At 41.1% G+C, this 11,034-nt stretch overlaps 1 pseudogene; it reads left to right on the plus strand.

Moving 5' to 3' along the window:
• Positions 1 to 7,593: 7,593 nt before the first annotated feature.
• Positions 7,594 to 10,353, plus strand: LOC148864519 (uncharacterized; annotated as a pseudogene).
• The last annotated feature ends 681 nt before the right edge of the window (positions 10,354 to 11,034 follow it).

The following is an 11,034-nucleotide window of genomic DNA, read 5'->3' on the forward strand; positions in this document are numbered from 1 at the left end:
ATGAGGAGTTGTTTACTGTTCCCCTTAATACATTTGGTTGTACATGTTTTATTCAGCTTCTCGGACCCCATCACTCCAAGTTTTAACCAAAGTCCTTCAAATGCATCTTTCTTGGTTATGCACAAACTCAAAAGGGTTATTGTTGTTATGATCCTGTCTCAGGAAAGAAGTTTGTCTCCATGGATGACATTTTCTTTGAGGAGACACCTTATTATTCTCGAGTTTCTCCTCAGGGGGAGAGCAGTGAGAGTGGGGATTTGGGTCCTTTTCTTCAGGGGGAGCGCAGTGAGGGTAGGGTTAATAATGTTCCTTTACCTATTCCATTGGGTGATGAGGGCTGCAGTAGTGAGGGTGGTCAAAGGGATCAGGAGTTGAGAGTCTATCACAGGCGATGCAGGCATGTTAATCCCGATCATTAGTAGTCCAGGCCAGCTCCAACCTCTTCAGCGGCTCCAAGTCCAGGTATTATAGTCTTAGGGCCCACAGAGACTCCTTCCGCTGTTGCCACTTCACCTCCTACAGACAACTTGACCTTTCCATTGTCGTCCGTAAAGGGAAACGGCATTGCACCACATCTATAGCCCACTGCATTTCCTAGTTGTTATCCTATAATCACTTATCTCCCTCCTATAGGTCCTATCTTACTTTCGTTGCTAATGTCCCTATTCCAAGAACAGTGCAAGAAGTCCTATCAGTCCCAGAGTGGAGAGGTGCAATGCAAGTTGAAATGGATGCCCTGTTGAAAAATAATACCTAGGAGCTCGTTGATCTGCCCAAAGGAAAGAAACCAGTTGGATGCAGATGGGTATTTACTGTGAAGCACAATGCAAATGGCTCCATTGAGAAGTACAAAGCTCGGCTAGTTGCAAAAGGGTTCACCTAGACTTATGGTATAGATTACTTGGAGACCTTTGCTCCGGTAGCCAAGATGACCACCATTCGAGTTCTATTATCTCTTGTAGCAAGCCACACTTGGCCTTTGTACCAAATGGACGTTAAAAATGCTTTTCTGAATGGAGACCTACAGGAAGAGGTTTACGTGCAGTTGCCTCCTGGATTCTATGATACAGAGACAGGTAAGAAGGTCTGTCGGCTCAATAAGGCATTGTATGGTTTGAAGCAGTCACCTAGACTTTGGTTCGATAGATTCAGACTAGCCCTTGGGAAGTTCGGTTATGTACAGGCCCAGTCAGATCATACACTATTCATCAAGAGGGTGGAGTCCTCTCTGACACTACTTGCAGTATATGTTGATGATATTGTGATGACAAGAAATGATAACCATGAGATTGAGTCCCTCAAATAGCTCCTTCATCTAGAGTTTGGGGTGAAAGATCTTGGTGCACTGCGGTACTTTTTGGGTATTGAGGTTGCTAGATCTAAACATGTGATCTTTGTCTCTCAGAGGAAATATGTTCTAGATCTGTTGGCGGAAACTGGAAAGTTAGGTGTCAAGCCTGCGGATACACCCATTGAACAGAACCACAGGATTAGTGCAGAGAGTGGGGAGCCTCTTGAAGACAAAGTTATATTTCAGCGATTAGTGGGAAAGCTCCTATATCTCTGCCTCACTCGGCCAGATATCAGTTATGCAATTAGTGTTGTTAGCCAATACATGCATTCTCCTAGAACCACGCATCTTCTTGCAGCAGAAGAAACATTAGCATACTTGAAGAGATGCCCGGGTAGAGGTATACTGTTCAAGAACAATGACCACATGAAGGTGGAGGTCTATACGGATGTCGATTGGGCTGGGAGTGTTGATGATAGAAGGCCTACCTCTGGATATTGTGCCCTTGTGGGAGGTAACCTTGTCTCTTGGAGGAGTAAAAAATAAAGTGTTGTCTCCCGATCTAGTGCTGAAGCTGGATACAGGTCAATGGCTAACAAAGTGGCTGAAATTCTATGGCTGAGATCACTAATTGAGGAGTTGGGTATTGAGTATGAGAAGCCCCTGATGTTGTATTGTGATAATCAAACGGCTATTAATATAGCACATAATCCAGTGCAGCATGACAGAACTAAACATATTGAAGTTGATCGACATTTTGTACGAGAGAGGGTCTCATCACAAGAAGTGTGTCTCCCGTACATCACATCCAACATGCAGCTAGCAGATATCCTCACTAAAGTTGTACCAAGGAAAAGCTAGAGGCGGATCTCTCCAAGTTGGGAATGATAAACATTTATTCCCAACTTGAGGAGGAGTATAGAGAACACTGATGTGGGCCCCACAGCTATGGTCCCACTGTGTTCATAGAGTAGAATGTGTTCTAGTCATCCTAGGGTTAGTTGGTAGTCAGTTGGTTATTTCAGTTGTTATTTATTTCAGTTTTATTTTGTTCTATTTGTTATGTAAATACTAAGGGCAGATCTATCCTTTCCATGTAATGAGTATAACCTATAAATACTAAACAAAAGTGGCGGCGGCAAAACATTTGAGATTATGTCCCTCCTTTCAACCCTTGTGTTCTACTGCTCTCTCTTCTCTATACCTTTTCTTTTATTTTTGAACCTGAAATCTATTAGGGTTCAAGGCTGATAGTAGTCTTGAACGTCTAACAAGAAAAAAATGACTTCTATCACTAGGTGTGAGCAGGGAGAATTAGCAATGTTAGATATATTTTGAAAATGTGGGAATTAACACACCATCAATCAATATTTGAACCATTGCCTAAACTCGTTTCTTCCTTAGTTTAAGCATTGATTGCTTAAGAACTTCGAATTGATTAAAATATAATTTGATTTTTATATCAACTCCCCACATTGCCAAAACTCTTTGCTTAAGAACTTCAAATGGGTAGCCTTGCTTCAAATCCAACAAGGTATGTTATGAATCTAGTGGAAAATCCAGAGAATAGGCACTGGTTTTTTTCTAGTAAATGAATAACAAGAAAAGAAGAGATCATGTGTTTCTCTAACACTGATTTTCAAGTGTATAGTCATATGAAATAAATGAATGAATCCCAATCCACCATTTCTGCTATTTTTCTTTTCATAGGAAATCCCAATCCCACCTAAATCAATGCTTATGCAAGGAATGAACACACCAGTTGAAGGGATGAGAGATCCATCATATGGATAGCCGAACCCTGCAGGAAGTTATGGCAAATTTTCAAATATTTATCTCTCTCCCATGTGGTAATCGCATTCCTTGTTTTAGAAAAACTGCATTTTTCAATGATCAATCTTGAACCAAGAACCAAACCAAATCTGAACCAATACAGTAGGAGAGGGATATACATGATATGAAGATGCAGTATCTCCCAATGAAGGTGTTCAGGCCCAAAGAAAAAGTCCAAAGACTGCTCCCACTAAAGATGACACAGTGAATGGTGGAACAGAATAAGCAAGGTCCATCCAATGAACCGAATTCTTCAGCAAGAATTCGATGGAGGCAGTGAGCACGACTTCTGATCAACCTTTCTCCAAACACTGATAACAAGACTCTTCTTGATCACTCCTACAATGGAGATCGAACTGGCAGTAGGGCAGCAAGTGGAGGAGAACGCAAGAGTAGAAGATGGCGTAGCTGTCTTCTCTCTTGGTGATCTGAGATCTGATCTCTGGATGCTTGGGATTTTTCTGAGGGATGAACTGAATGGTTCGCCCCCTCCTCCTTTTATAGCCTTAAAGAGAGCTCCTAATCTCATTAGGAGTTTTCTAATCCAAATCTGTATTTGGATATGGAGTTCTCTTTAAGAGATAAGGATAAGTCCTTATCTTATCTACAGATTAAATCAACTCTCTCCTAATCTCATTAGAAGGTTTCCAGATCTAAATTCAGATCTGGACTCTCTGAGTGGATAGGGTAAGACCCTTATCCTATCTGCTGATTTAATCCTAGATCCGCCCCTTTATTTAACTAATCAAATTAGGCTAGTTCGAAATGGGCTTTAGGCCCAATAAGTCTAAGTGCTCAAAATGCTTCCAACCTACTGCCTAGTTGGGCTTCTTTGTATGGCGTGGGACCCAAAAATTGATCTACACATCAGCCACATGGGTTCAGCCCACCCTCTGTTACAAGGCCTGGCCTCACAAGTGAGAAGATCTTCTACAGTTAAAAAATCCAAAGGACCATCCTTTACCAACCTTGTGATACGACCAATACTGATATGGCCAAGTCGGTAATGCCACAGGCACGTGGGATTAACTATATTACGGATTCTTTTCTTGGGGATATCAGTCGACGTAGTTTCGGCTATGTTAGTTTCTAGAGAATGATGTAGAACATAGAGATCATTCTCCCGTTCCCCGTATGCGATGAATTTGTTGTTTCTTTTGATAATAATTGTATTACTAAAGAAGATAGAATATCCATCCGCACACTGTTTTGAGATAGAAATCAAATTTCTTCTTAAATTCTGTATAAAAAGACAATCTTAAGTACAATAGATCCTTCTCTAAAAACTAATTCTATGGTTCTTATGGCCGCAGCTGCAACACTTGCAGAGGTCCCCAAGTAAAGTGTCACATCTCCTTCACTCAACCTTCTGCTTACCTTGAACCCCTGTAGTGAGTTACATGCATGAGTTGAAGCTCCGGAGTCAATACACCAGGACGCAGAAGTAACCAACAAATTGGTTTCTATGACACAAGATTCGAAATTACCTTTCTTGGATTCCAGGTATTGAGGATAGTTCCTCTTCCAATGGCCAACCTGATGGAAAAAAGGGCAAGCATCTGATGTCTTGTCTTTCCTCTGCTTCTTAGGTTTGGTGGCCTTCTTCTGGGGCTTTCTCTTTGCCCTCCTCTTCTTGTCCTTCTTGCCAGTTTCAATAAGCATGGCTAGGGGCTCATCCTTCTTTATCAGTTCTTCAGCCCTCTGTAACATATTGCTATGTTCCTGAACGCTGACATTCAGCTTATTCATATTATAGTTCATAATGAACAGATTGAAGGGCGGAGGCAAAGAGTTGAGAATGGCATCTATCTAGGTCGTATGATCCAACCCGGATCCAAGAGCCTCAAGCTCATTTATGTAGCCCATCATCCGAAGACAATGGTCATGAACCTGCTGCCCCTTGGACATTTGTAAGGTCATGAACTGTTTCAAGATCTTCTGTCAAGTAGAACGATTATGCTCTTCATACATTGTCTTTAGACTATCCAATATGTCCTTGGCAAGTTTAATCTGATCAAACTACCTCTATATCGGATTGTCCAATGAGGCAATGATGTAACACCGGGCGAGGGAGTTTTTTCTCCTCCCATTCCTGATAGTCCCTTCTCTGTGCCTCATAAGCCCTATCTCCTAGACATTCCGGGGTAGGATTCTTAGCAACCTTATCTAGTTTCTTAGAGGTCAAGACTAGCATTTGGTTATGGTACCAGTTGGCATAGTTTGGGCCCTTAAGCTTATTTTCATCCAAAAGCTTCACAAATTGTCTGTTTGCCATTTTCTGATAAAAGACCAAACATCAGTCCAAAACCTAATTTGATTCATGTTATTTACATAGATATGGCTTTTAATCTATGTTCCATTCTCATTTATTCATCTTTGAGATTTCCCTCCTATCTTAGTGACGGAGACTGTGAATTATCTCTGGAAATGTGGGAAATCACATAGGGTGCATGGAGCCAATTGTTTCAGCTGCATAACCCCACCACCTTTCTGTGAAGGATCATATCCACTCATCGTATGAGCTTTCCCTTTGGCCTCTATCAGATAAGGTTCAGAGTCGTTTTAGGTTAAACCTTTCTGTCCAGTGAGTGCTCACCCATCATATTCGTGAACGCCAAGGTACCGCGAGAGTCTCCCATTTTCTGATGAGGTCCTCCCACATTGCTCTATGACGCCCCTATCATCTTATGAAACACTCCAACAGATCCAACAGCAAATGGATAGCCCAATTTTATGGTGTGTTTTCTCATTACTGAATGGTCCATCTTCATGCTAATGATGGAAGGCCTTTAGAGAGTTCATCATATGAATCTCCCTATCACATGCACTCATATTTCAAGAGGGAACAAAAGTTACACCCTAGTTTAATTTAGGTCAAACCAGAGTAGCTCCCAGTGACTTTCATAAAGTCAGATTTCTGGTGGACCCTAAACGGCTAGGGTTCCACAAGTATCCTTTTCAGGATTGTGGGGCCCACCACTAAGGGAGATCATCCAATGATCTTTAGGGACACCATGGCAATGATGTGCATTCAGCCATTGTGTGTGTAAGAGCCACTATCGCATCTGCATGGGCCAAGTACTTATGACCCATGTACGTAGCACATCACACATCCATACATCACATGCAATGATAGAATTGATCCAATCAATTAATATCTGTAAAGTCCATTAATAAAGCCCATTTTAATCCATAATATTACTAATTAATATTAACTAGGTATATGGGCTGAATAGGGTTAGGCAGTTCGGCCCATATAGCTTTCCTACAATTTATGGGCTTTAACAGTTTTAACTTCTTAAAACCGGGCCTTACGGGTTTGGGCCGAATTAAGTCTCTTAATTAACCATCAATCCATTGACCCAAAAGTGGGAAATTAGGGCTGACATCAGCCTCCGTCAAACCACAAATTTGGTCCAACCAGTTTGAACCAATCTGGTTCGAATGGGTGTAGGGTTTGATTTTTAATTAAAGAAATAATTCAAGAATCAATTCTAAATTAAACTAATGATTAAAGAACAAGCAAGAATCAGTCATAGGGTTGTTCGCACACCTCCATCATGCAAAACAAATGTCAGATCACAGTTTGCAGTTTCATAAACTACAAATCGCAGATAGCGATTTTGATATCTACGAAATCTCCTTCTGTGTGCCGCCAACTTCGATCAAGAAAATAAAATAAATAGAAAACCCAATTTCTATTAATATTACATATGATCAAATCCTATACATTCAGTCTAGAAAATTAAAAAATATATATATTATTTACAAACCAAAATGTAAAAATATGCAAATCGCAGATATCCTACGTCAGTCAAGATTTCGATCTCCAATTGTACGAACAGACCATAAATCAAGAAAATAATAAAGAACAATTCTAAATAAATTCTAAATTTATAAAAATTAATTTCATATCATTCGCCCTTTAACTGGGAACCGATTTCCCATAAAAAACCCTAATCTATGCAAATCGGGTAGAACGCCTTCTGCCCATTTGCGCAGGTTCAGAACTGATTTAATTTGGTTCAAGATTTGAACCATGGCTCTGATACCACTGAAGGGATGAGAGATACATCATATGAATAGCTGAACCCCATAGGAAGGTAGGGCAATTTTTCAAAAATTTCTCTCTCTCCCATGTGGGAATCGCATTCCCTGTTTTAGAAAAACTGCATTTTTCAATGATCAATCTTGAACCAAGAACCAAACCAAATCTGAACCAATATAGTAGGAGAGGGATATACTTGATACAAAGATGCAGTATCTCTCAATGAAGGTGTTCACGCCCAAAGAAAAACTCCAAAGACTGCTCCCACTGAAGATGACGCAGTGAATGGTGGAGCAGAATCAATAAGGTCCGTCCAACGAACCGAATTCTTCAGCAAGAATTCGATGGAGGCAGTGAGCACGACTATTGATCAGCCTTTCTCCAAAGACTGATATCAAGACTCTTCTTGATCGCTCCTACAATGGAGATCGAACTGGCAGTACGGCGGCAACTGGAGGAGAGCGCAAAAGCAGAAGATGGCGTAGCTGTCTTCTCTCTTGGTGATCTGAGATCTGATCTCTGGATGCTTGGGATTTTTCTGAGGGATGAACTGAATGGTTCGCCCCCTCCTCCTTTTATAGCCTTAAAGAGAGCTCCTAATCTCATTAGGAGTTTCCTAATCCAAATCTGTATTTGGATAGGGAGTTTTCTTTAAGTGATAAGGATAAGTCCTTATCTTATTTGCAGATTAGATCAACTCTCTCCTAACCTCATTAGGAGGTTTCCAGATCTAAATTCAGATCTGGACTCTTTGAGTGGATAGGGTAAGACCCTTATCCTATCTGTTGATTTAATCCCAGATCCGCCCCTTTATTTAACTAATCAAATTAGGCCAATTCGAAATGGGCTTTAGGCCTAATAATTCTAAGTGCTCAGAATGCTTCCAACCTACTGCCCAGTTGGGATTCTTTGTATGGCGTGGGACCCAAACATTGATCTACACATCAGCCACATGGGTTCAGCCCACCCTCTATTACAAGGCCTGGCCGAATTCACTGAAAAGACAGTGAACCCCCTGAATGATCTTTTGCTAATAGCAGATGTAGTTGGAAGGAATGGTTCAGAATGGATTATGGACTCAAGAAGTTCTTACCACATGTGTCCCGATAAAAGTGCATTCTCCACATATGAGAATTTTGATGGTGGAGTTGTTTTGATGGGCAACAACGCAGCTTGCAATGTTGTCGGTAAAGGAACCGTCCGGGTGGATATGCATGATGGTATTTTGAGGACATTAAATGAAGTCCGTCATGTTCCTAATCTGAAGAAGAAACTGATTTCTTTGGGTACACTTGACTCCAATGGTTGCAGATATGCAGCTGAAGGTAGAGTTCTTAAGGTAACCAAATGTGCTTTGGTAGTTATGAAAGCTAACAAAGTTGGTAGATTATATGTATTGCAGGGAAGTACTATGATAGAATCTTTTGCTTTGGCCTCGTCATCCATGTCCAAGGAAGATCTTACAAAGATGTGGCATATGAGGATCGGACATATGAGCGAGAAAGGGATGTCTTCTTTGAGCAAGCATGGCTTACTTTGTGGGCATGTCACAAGTACTCTTGAATTCTGTGAACATTGTGTGTTTGGTAAACACAAAAATGTTAGCTTTGCCAAAGGGGTACATAGGACCAAAGGTACACTTGATTACATCCATTCAAATTTATGGGACCATTCTCATGTTTCTTCGAAGGGTGGAGCAAATTATCTTCAAGCATTTATCTATGATTTCTCCAAAAAGGTATGGGTGTATTTTCTCAAAAATAAAAATGATGTATTTGGAGTCTTCTTGCAGTGGAAAACTATGATCGAGAAGTAGACAGGGAGGCAGATTAAAAGGTTGAGGACTAATAATGGGCTCGAGTTTTGTAGAGTCTGACTTTACAAATTATTGTTTGAAGGAATGTATCATTAGACGCCGCACCTGTGTTGGTCGACCACAACAGAACGATGTGGCATAGCGGATGAACCGCACACTCTTGGAGAGGGCTCATTGCATGTTGTCCAATGCAAGTTTGGATAAGTCCTTTTGGGCTGAGGCAGTTCCCACGGCAGTCTATTTGGTGAACCGATCTCCGCATTTAGCTCTCGAGGCTAAGACTCCATTTGAGATTTAGTCAGGTACTCCTACTGACTATTCATCTTTGAGAGTTTTTTGTTGTCCTGCTTATACTCATGTTAACAATGGAAAGTTAGAACCTAGAGCCAAGAAATGTATCTTTGTGGGCTATGGCTCTGGTGTAAAGGGTCACAAGTTGTATTGCCCTTCGAGCAAGAAAGCTATTATTAGTCATGATGTTATATTTGATGAATCACACATGTTATCTCCAAGGAAGGAGGATTTTGTTGCTAGTGATTCAGGTACATAACAGGATGCCCAGATGCAGGTGGAGGTGGAGCCCAGTCCATCTTCACAGCCTTCTCAGCCAAACCTGACTCCACTCCTCTAGCAGGTCACTTCAAGTTGTCGGCGAAGCAGTCACCGAAGTCTAATAAGAAGAAGGTCTATATGGCTCGTGTGCCTTACTCTAGTGTTGTTGGTAGCATCATGTATGCTATGGTATGTTCGCGTCCAGATATTGCTCAGGCAGTCAGTGTTGTGAGCAGTTATATGTCCTATCCAGGGAAGGCTCATTGGGAAGCCGTGAAGTGAATACTTAGGTATTTGAGAGGTACATCTGATTTTTGCCTTGACTTTGGAAGATCCATAGAGAAGCTTGTCGATTATTGTGATTCTGAATATGCTGGAGATCTTAATCAGAGATCTTTCACTGGCTATTGTTTTACTTTGGGTAGTACCTCTATTAGCTGGAAAGCTTCACTTCAGTCGATTGTTGCCTTGTCTACGACTGAAGCTGAGTATATGGTGGTGGTTGATACTGCTAAGGAAGCTTTATGGTTGCAAAATCTGGTTGGTGAACTCACAGGTAGACAAGAGACTATAGTGATCTATTATGACAGTCAGGGTGCCATACATCTGACTCATGACCAAATGTTTCATGAGAGGACCAAACACATTGATGTGCGTTATCACTTTGTTCGTGATATTATTGAGGACGGTCATGTTTTGGTCAACAAAATAGCTTCCGCTGAGAATCCCACATATATGTTGACTAAGCCATTACCATCAACCAAGTTCGATGCTTGCATCAACTTGGTGGGTCTTGTCTCATTTGATGCTTGATGCCCTTGGGGCATTTGGAGAGGGAGATTTGTTGTTTGAATTCTCGCCAAGGTGGAAATTGTTGATGTTTGGTGTGGCTAAGGAATTCAGCAGTCACAATTACTGTTGATGTTTGGTGTGGCTGTTGGGATTCAATAGTCACAATAACTGTTGTCGTTCAATGTGGCTGCTGAGATTCAACAGTCACATTTACTCCACTAAAAACTGCTCCTCCATTTTCAACTCCACTAAAACTGCTCCTCCACTTCGCCAGAAATTTAGGGACCATGTTCCCTATTTTTCTTATATAAAAAGGGGAGCTTCTAGGGAGTAGTAGGTGTATGGAGAGTGAGCATTAGAAAGCTGAAGAGATTGGGAGAACTCCATCGCCATCTTTCGGCGAGATCTACTCCTATTCTGTTTGGGATTGGTTTTCTTCTTCACTGCCGCCATTAAGGGTTCTTTCACACCAGAACAAAGCAGTCATCTATGCTATGGAGTGTTTCAAGGCTTTGTTAAAGACATTTCAGCACTAGTATGGTGGCCAATTTGTAGTACTCTCATCAACAATATGAATAAACAAGTTTTCTTGTCTCTCCCGTGGATGTAGGTCTCTTTGACCGAACCACGTAAATGTGGTGTCATCTTTACCTTTCTTTTGCTCTTATTATTTGCTTTTCAATTCACATATTTCTCAATTAT

The sequence above is a fragment of the Nelumbo lutea genome, chromosome 3 (assembly GCF_056320005.1).
Source record: "Nelumbo lutea isolate HS-2025 chromosome 3, American lotus-T2T, whole genome shotgun sequence".
NCBI lineage: Eukaryota > Viridiplantae > Streptophyta > Magnoliopsida > Proteales > Nelumbonaceae > Nelumbo > Nelumbo lutea.